Below are 9,261 nucleotides of genomic sequence, written 5' to 3'. Positions count from 1 at the left end.
ACTCCCGTTTACCGGAGGAACACTTTGGGTACTACCAAACGTCACAACGTAACTGGGTGATTATAAAGGAGTACTACAGGTGTCTCCAAAGGTACATGTTGAGTTAGCATAATTTAAGATTAGGTTTTGTCACTCCGATTGTCGGAGAGGTATCTCTGGGCCCTCTCGGTAATGCTCATCACCTAAGCCTTGCAAGCATGTAACTAATGAGTTAGTTATGAGATGAAGTATTACAAAACGAGTAAAGAGACTTGTCGGTAACGAGATTGAACTAGGTATTGGATACCGACGATCGAATCTCGGACAAGTAACATACCAATGACAAAGGGAACAACATATGTTGTTATGCGGTTTGACCGATAAAGATCTTCGTAGAATATGTAGGAACCAATATGGGCATCCAGGTCCCGCTATTGGTTATTGACCAGAGATATGTCTCAGTCATGTCTACATCGTTCTCGAACCGTAGGGTCCGCACGCTTAAGGTTTCGATGACAGTTATATTATGAGTTTATGTATTTTGATGTACCGAAGGTTGTTCGGAGTCCCGGATATGATTACGGACATGACGAGGAGTCTCGAAATGGTCGAGACATAAAGATTGATATATTGGACGGATATATTTGGACACCGGAAAGGTTCCGGAGAAGTTTGGAGCCCCGGGAGGTTACCGGAACCCCCCGGGAGGTATATGGGCCTTATTGGGCCCATGTAGGAGGAAGAGAGAAGGAGCAAGGGAGGGGGCGCGCCCCCCCAAGCCCAATCCGAATTGGGGAGGGGGGCCGGCCCCCCCTTTCCTTTCTCCTTCCCCCTCTTCCTATTACTACTACTAGTACTACTTCCTAATACTAGTACTCTTTCCTTCCCCCTCCAAATAAGATAAGGAAAAGAGAGGGAAACCTACTTGGAGTAGGTTTCCCCCTCCTCATGGCGCGCCCCCCCTAGGGCCGGCCACCTCCTCCCTCCCTCCTTTATATACGGGGGTAGGGGGGCACCCTAGGACACACAAGTTGATCATTGATCGTTCCTTAGCCGTGTGCGGTGCCCCCCTCCATGATATTACACCTCGGTCATATTGTAGCGGTGCTTAGGCGAAGCCCTGCAACAGGAGAACATCAAGATCGTCACCACGCCGTCGTGCTGACGGAACTCCCCCTCGGCGCCTCTGCTGGATCGGAGATCGAGGGTGCGTCATCGAGCTGTACGCGTGTCAAGAACTCGGAGGTGCCGGAGTAACGGTACTTGGATCGGTTGAACCGGAGGACGTACGACTACTTCCTCTACGTTGCGTCAACGCTTCCGCTTCGGTCTACGAGGGTACGTAGACAACACTCTCCCCTCATTGCTATATCATCACCATGATCTTGCGTGTGCGTAGGAAATTTTTTGAAATTACTACGTTCCCCAACAAATAACTCATGAAAATCTTTCCTATGATTATCTTCAAAGGAAGCAAGATCTTGAGAAATTGAGAGAGGCTCATGAAGATCTTCAAAAGGAAAACGAGTCACTTCGCGCCGAACAGATCAGTTCCGCTCAGGAAGGATTTGAACCACCATGTCTTAAATGCATTGAGCGAGATAATGCTACTTCTGTTGCTGAATGTTCTACTGCTGCTACTGTTGCAATATCTTCAACTGTTGATGTGGGAACTAACCCCTCTGCTGAGGATACCACTGCTATTGCTGATGAGAATGCTAGGTTGAAGACATTGCTTGAAACAGGGATGTACAAAAGTCTTAAAGGGCATCAGACACTATGTGATGTCCTCAAAAGGCAGATCCTGAACCGAAACCCAAGGAAAGAGGGTGTTGGGTTCGTAAGGAAAATGAACGCTGATGGCTCTTACTGAAAACCTGAGCAGTACCCCAAAACCGCATGGGTTGCTGCAAAGGAACCTTCAGCAGATCCATCCAATCTATCTGGCTTCACTTGTGCTAACCCCATTGTCATTGATGAATCATTTGATGCAAACTATAAACTGTTTAAGAATCAGAATGGTGAAGTGTTTGCCAGGTATATTGGTACTAAATGCAGGAATGGGCCGCCTATGAAGAAGATCTGGGTGCCGAAAAAGTGTTTGGAAAATCTTCCTGTGAATGTCAACATGACACCACAGATGAAGAAGACAAACCCCAGACCACAGGCTTCATACGGTCCAAAGGCTTCATACAGACAGAGGACTCACCTGGGTCGCACTAACGCAAATGTTTTGCAGGGAAACCATACCCAGGCCTATGAATATGAGCGCGGTTCATCAAACCGCCATGTTCATAAGACCAAGAACTATTCTGCTTATTCTTATGAGTACTATTGTCCGCCTGCAACACTGTTTGCTAGGGCTCCAAAGCCAAAGTTTTCAGATGCTGCACTTAGACTTATTTCTTCTAAGCCACCCTTGAAGATGTGGGTGGCTAAGAAAGCTTAACTCTCTTTTGCAGGGAAGGGTCTCCAGCAGAAAACCAAAATCGTCTTGCGCTATTGCTGGGGAACTTAAACATCTTGTAGGGCGCAAGATCAAATGCCCGAATGGTCTTACTATGTACTTCGTTCCTGAATCGCTTGCTACTCTCCCTATCAGTCCTAATCTGGATCTAAGCTTTCATAACCCACTGGTTCGTCAAATGTTTTTGCTTCACAATTCTCTTCGTGAAGCCTATCCCCCTAACTGCACTGTAGGGTACGACACGAGCGTCTTCAGAATGGTTATTGATAGTGGGTGTACCAATCACATGACTGGCAAAAGAAGCCTTCTTATGGACTCAACCTTACGTCCATCCGACAAGAGTCACATCACATTTGCTGACACTGGTAAAAGTAAGGTATTGAGTCTAGGTAGAGTTGCAATCTCAAATGATCAACACATGGATAAAGTCATGCTTGTTGAATCCCATGGCTTCAACTTAATGTCTGTCTCAATGCTTTGCGACTTGAACATGATCGTAATGTTTGGAAAATATCGCTGCCTTGTTCTAATGGAATCTGACAAGTCTCTAGTGTTTGAAGGGTATCGGAAAGATGATTTGTACGTGGTAGATTTCTCAGCAGGACCGCAGCTGGCCGTATGTCTTCTAGCAAAAGCTTCAGAATGCTGGCTCTGGCATCAGAGGCTAGGGCATGCTGGCATGAGGAACCTCCACACCCTTGCAAAGAAGAAGCATGTCATAGGCATCGAGGGCGTCAAGTTCAAGAAAGATCACTTATGCGGTGCCTGTGAAGCAAGAAAGATGACGAGGGCCAAACATACCTCGAAGACAATCATGACAACTACTCGACCCTTCGAACTGCTCCACATGGATCTTTTTGGTCCCACTCATTACTCAACTCTTACTACCACTACTTGTCTCTATGGCTTTGTCATTGTTGATGATTGTTCTAGATATACTTGGGTGCACATAATCCTCTACAAGACTGAAGTGCAGGATGTCTTCAGACGCTTCGCCAATCGAGCAATGAACAACTATGGCGCCAAGATAAAGCACATCAGAAGTGACAATGGCACTGAATTCAAGAACACTGGCCTTGATACATATCTTGATACATTGGACATCACACATGAATTCTCAGCTCCATACACGCCACAGCAGAATGGCGTCGTCGAACGCAAGAACAGAACACTCATCGAGATGGCCCGAACGATGCTAGATGAATACAAGACTCCTAGAAAATTCTGGCCTGAAGCCATTGATACTGCATGCCATACAATCAATCATGTTTATCTTCACAAGCTTCTGAACAAGACATCTTATGAGCTCCTTACTGGCAAGAAGCCAAATGTCAGTTACTTCAGAGTATTTGGAGCCAGGTGCTGGATCAAGGATCCACACCACACTTCAAAATTTGCACCAAAAGCACATGAGGGTTTTATGCTTGGATATGGAAAGGGTTCACACTCCTACAGAGTCTTCAATCTCTTTCATTATAAAGTGGTTGAAACAGTGGATGTGCGGTTCGATGAGACTAACGGTTCACAAAGAGAGCACCTGCCAAATGTGCTAGATGAAGTTCCATCCAGTGAATCAATCAAGCTAATGGGAACTGGAGAAATCATACCCTCTAAAGCTCAACGTGAAGAGGAACTTATCATATCCGCACCTGATCAACCTTAAGACAACGCTCAGCCTGAAGACAATCCCACTAATAATGACAATGATCAACAAGAGAAAAATCTTCGCCATGTACATCCTCGTGTTGCCAATGAAGTGCAGATTGAGAGAATAATTGATAGCATCAATGCACCCGGTCCGCTCACTCGTTCAAGGGCAACACAGCTAGCAAATTTCTGTGGGCACTTCGCATTCATCTCAATAACAGAACCCAAGAAAGTTGAAGAAGCCTTCATGGAACCTGAATGGATTCAAGCCATGCAAGAAGAGCTTCAACAGTTTGAGCTGAATAATGTATGGGAACTGGTTAAGCGTCCTGATCCTCGGAAGCACAATATAATAGGCACCAAATGGATATACTGCAACAAGCAAGATGAGCATGGTCAATTTGTCAGAAACAAAGCTCGTCTCGTTGCTCAAGGATATACTCAAGTGGAAGGCATTGACTTCGATGAAACATTTGCTCCTGTGGCTCGACTTGAAGCCATACGCATACTGCTAGCCTATGCAAATCATCATAACATACTTCTATATCAAATGGATGTGAAGAGCGCTTTTCTCAATGGCAAGATTGAAGAAGAAGTGTATGTTGCACAACCGCCTGGCTTTGAAGATCCAAAACATCCTGACATGGTATACAAGCTTAACAAGGCACTGTATGGCCTCAAACAAGCCCCTCGGGCTTGGTATGACACACTCAAATACTTCCTGAAGAGCAAAGGCTTCATACCTGGTTCCCTCGACCCCACTCTCTTCATGAAGACATATGATGGTGAACTGTTTGTGTGCCAAATATATGTGGATGACATCATCTTCGGCTGCACCAATCAGAAGTACAGTGAAGAGTTTGGATATATGATGCAAGAGCAATATCAGATGTCTATGATGGGAGAGCTGAAGTTCTTCCTTGGTCTTCAAATATGACAGCAACGCAACGGCATCTTCATATCTCAAGAGAAGTATCTCAAAGATTGCCTGAAGAAGTTCGGTATGCAAGACTGCAAAGGCTTCACGACGCCAATGCCAGCCAAACATCATCTGGGTCCCGACGACAATGGTAAAGAGTTCGATCAAAAGGTATACCGCTCCATGATTGGTTCTTTACTTTATCTATGTGCATCTAGGCCAGATATTATGATTAGTGTTTGCATGTGTGCTCGATTCCAAGCGGCACCAAAGGAGTCGCATCACTTAGCTGTGAAGCGAATTCTTTGATATTTGGCTCACACCCCAACTCTAGGATTATGGTATCCAAAGGGCTCAGAGTTTGATCTGGTGGGATTCTCGGATGCTGATTATGCTGGTGACAAGGTGGATCGCAAGTCTACATCAGGCACATGCCATTTTCTGGGACGATCACTTGTATGTTGGTCTTCAAAGAAGCAGAACTGTGTATCTCTCTCCACTGCTGAATCTGAATACATTGCCGCTGGATCTTGCTGCGCTCAGCTTCTGTGGATGAAGCAAACACTCAAGGACTATGGAATTCATCTGAAGCAAGTGCCACTCTACTGCGACAACGAAAGCGCCATCAAGATTGCCAATAACCCAGTTCAGCACTCGAAGACAAAGCACATTGAAATTCGTCATCACTTTCTCAGAGATCATGTTGTGAAGGAAGATATTGATATCATACACGTCAATACTAAAGAGCAATTGGCAGATATCTTCACCAAGCCCTTGGATGAGAAGAGATTTTGCAAGTTACGGTGTGAGCTAAATATCTTGGAATCCTCAAATGTCCTGTGATCAGGCACACATCCTAACATTTATGCATATTGATGACTTAGATGTGCAACACACGAAGTAAAGTATATCTTCAATCAATGAATACATACATTCTAAGTGTGAATACATTAATGTGGAATTTGACTTCAGAGCGCCACGATAATTGTGCGCCATGTCTGGGTCTAATACTTCCTATACGATGGGTAACGCCACCACCAAAGGTTCTGTTTGAAGTATTTCACTCATGGCATTACATTTGCTATGTCTTCACATTTGGTTTGGCTTCAATCTCAACATGTCTTCATGATTATCTTCGCTATGTTGATTATATATATATACTAGTGTTCTGTTCTCTACAGCATTCACTTATAGCTATGTCTTCTTGTTGAATCTTTTGAACTAAGTGAATGTGATCGGACCCTAACCTCTCTATGCTTTCTATCTCAAACTCTATCTCTCCAAATCATATGCATTCTATTGAAACTGTCGAATGTCTTCTCTGCGTCCTTGTCAGCAGAAGATACAGAGACAAACATGAAGTCCGTTTTCAATGCTCATTCCTTCACCTGAAACCCGGAGAAGTGGGAACGACCACCCGACAATCCAGGCGTGCGTGGGACGTGGAACCACCCCTGATATGCTGCATGATGGCCACATGTTCCTCAGATGTGAATAGCCAGGGGCACCTGTGTAATAACACTGAGCCGCCCCTGTACCTATAAATACACGCCTCACCGCAGTCATTATCTCTTCTTCCACTCTCGCCCGAACCCTAGCGCCACCGCTAGCCCTCGACGACGCCGACGACGAAGCGCTTCACTACCGCAACCTCTCCGACACCGTCTTCACACCGACTGCGGACATCGTCTTCTCCGCCATCGCCGTAGGTGTCCTCCGTCGCCAAGTTAGGGCACGAACGATCGAACTGCTCGGCCTCCTCTTCCACTCCGTCTAGCAGTTCTTCGTGTGGTAAATAAAACTTCCTTTTTACGGCCTCTTTGATCCTATAGCTTCATCACTTTCTACCACAAGCAGTTTCTATTCACACAAGTTGGATCTCTTTCATACTGCATCTCATAACATGCCTAGTATATTCACTTATGCTTCACAAAGTAGTTAGATTCCTCACTTGTACTGATCTCTGGATTCATACAAATTTGGAACCAACTCCTTATCTATGAGTGAATGTCTTCGCACGATGAGGTCAATGTCTTCTAAACTGATTTATCTTCAAAATCTTCTGAGAATGCATATGACCTCTTCCCCTCCCCTTGCACCTTAATGTTGTCACAGGTACATGTCCATGGGAGAATCCCTTGGTTCTCATAGTCTGCATTCATTTGCAGAATTCTTACAACATCATATAAATTCTCCCGAAGCCAGTTCCTATTTGTCCAGCAAGCGAAAGCCTCTGAAGCCTTTGAACGTGTTGAAGCCATCCAGGTTAAACTTCATGGCTACAGAGAAATCTGCAAGGAAGGGAGGCAGACAGCATCGTGGGGGGACATCAAGAGATTTGCCTAATGACCTCTCTGAACTTTACAAGACAGATCTCGAAGAGGATTATAATCAGCGCAAGACCCGAATCCAGTGGATTCGAAGATATTGGGCAGAACAGTGGTACAAATACAGATTCGTGACCAAGGAATATGCTGAGAAGAGTGCTATCAAAAGTCCTTGGGGTGATATTCTCTTCTGAGGCCTTCCACCCAAGAACAGAGCTGAAGCTATTGCTCAGGGTTTCTATACCTGTATGGTCCGTGGACCTCAGCCTGAAGATGCCGACCCATCATCATTGCTATGGTGTCGTGACGATAATCTCTTCAAGCGCAACTTCCAGCACGCAAAGGCATCGGCCAAGGAAAACAAGAAGTCATTGGGACTAGACTTCAACCCTGGTCCTTCTGCTCCCCGGGCTGACGGCACACGCGATGCAGAACCCAATGTCATCGGTCCTTTCTACAACCTTGAAGGTCTCATCACCCATATCTTGGTTCAAGGGACAACCGTGAATGAGCCTGCAGATGACGCTGAATCAGATGAAGCGCCTGCCGCGCCGAAGCCAAAGAAACTGAAGCAGCCAAAAGCTTCAAAGCCTGCCTCTGCACCAAAAATCTCACGGGCGAAGCCACTGGCCACTGCACCTCCTGAAGACAGTGTGCAGTCTGAAGATTTGTCACGCATCTCCAAGCCCCAGAAGGTCAAGATGCCTCTGCCACACACCGGCCAAGAACTGGCAGCTGCTGCTATTCTGCGCAACGATGCCATTGATCTGTTCAACAATTTGCCTCTCTTTGACGTGGCAATCATCCACGACTTCATTGATGAGTGGTTTGAAACACCCAACCTCAGCTTTGAAGATCTGCAACTTCCAATTGGCCTCAGTGTCGCCTTCCATGGCGCCATTGCTTCAGAATTAGCTATCGCCTAGCGCATTGTTGAACTTAAGCAAAAGATTGACTATGAGAAAGCTCAGTTCAAGAAGCATATGGACAAGCTCAGCGTGCAAGAGGTCAAGAACTTCAAGCTCATGCTGCACGAGCTTAAAGAAGCCTTTCTCAAGAAGCGTGAAGAAGCTCAAGGTTCTCGTGAGCGCATGAAGAGCCTGGCTGACAAGTGTGTGCAAGCCTACAATGAGGCTGAGAAGCGCAAGGCCCTTGGGCGTCCTGGCATCGACCCCAGGATGGCTGCAAAGAAGAAGAAGCCCGCTATGGCCGAACCCGACGCACCAAGGCAGGAAGCAGATCCCATTGTCTTCCCAACTAGCATGACTGGCTCGAAGCCAAAGGCCCGGTCAACCGCTTCAGAGCTGAAGAAGACGAGGACTACTGAGGCTGAAGCCAGAAAGATGAAACATCCTGAAGCCTCTGCTACTGCTCCCTCCAAGAAGAAGCGGAAGACCAAGAAGGAACGGGCTGCTCCCACAGAGCCCTTGATTGTTGAACCCATCTCCATGGTTTGCCCTGACGCTAAACCTCAAGAGCGTCAACTGACTGTCCATGAGCCTGCTTTGACAGAGGCTCATGAAGCTGATGACTTTCCAGCAGCTGATCCCATCGCTGCTGAAGACATTGGTCACCATGACCATGTTGAAGATGATGCAGTTCTTCCTCAGCTCGAGCACCAATAGGTATCATCGCCTGTGCTAACGCACAGCGAGCTCATCAGTATTGGTCGTCCTCTGACGCCAATTGCTCAGGATGCATCATGGGCTGATCACCCACAAGCACAAGAAGAAGAAGACTTTGAGGCCCAGCCAACTCCAACTCCACAGGCATCGCCATCGTTACACAGGCTTCACAAAGGACCAAGGCCTCCAGTCTCTGAGTCTGAAGCTACTGCTGAAGACATTCCGGCTGCATCAGCCGATGAAGAAGGAACCCCAAAAGCTGCTACTCCCCCGTCCCACCAAGAAGCTGTTCTCGAG

This window comes from Triticum aestivum, chromosome 7A, assembly GCF_018294505.1.
Source record: "Triticum aestivum cultivar Chinese Spring chromosome 7A, IWGSC CS RefSeq v2.1, whole genome shotgun sequence".
Taxonomy (NCBI): domain Eukaryota; kingdom Viridiplantae; phylum Streptophyta; class Magnoliopsida; order Poales; family Poaceae; genus Triticum; species Triticum aestivum.
Note: the sequence above shows the minus strand (reverse complement) of the source record.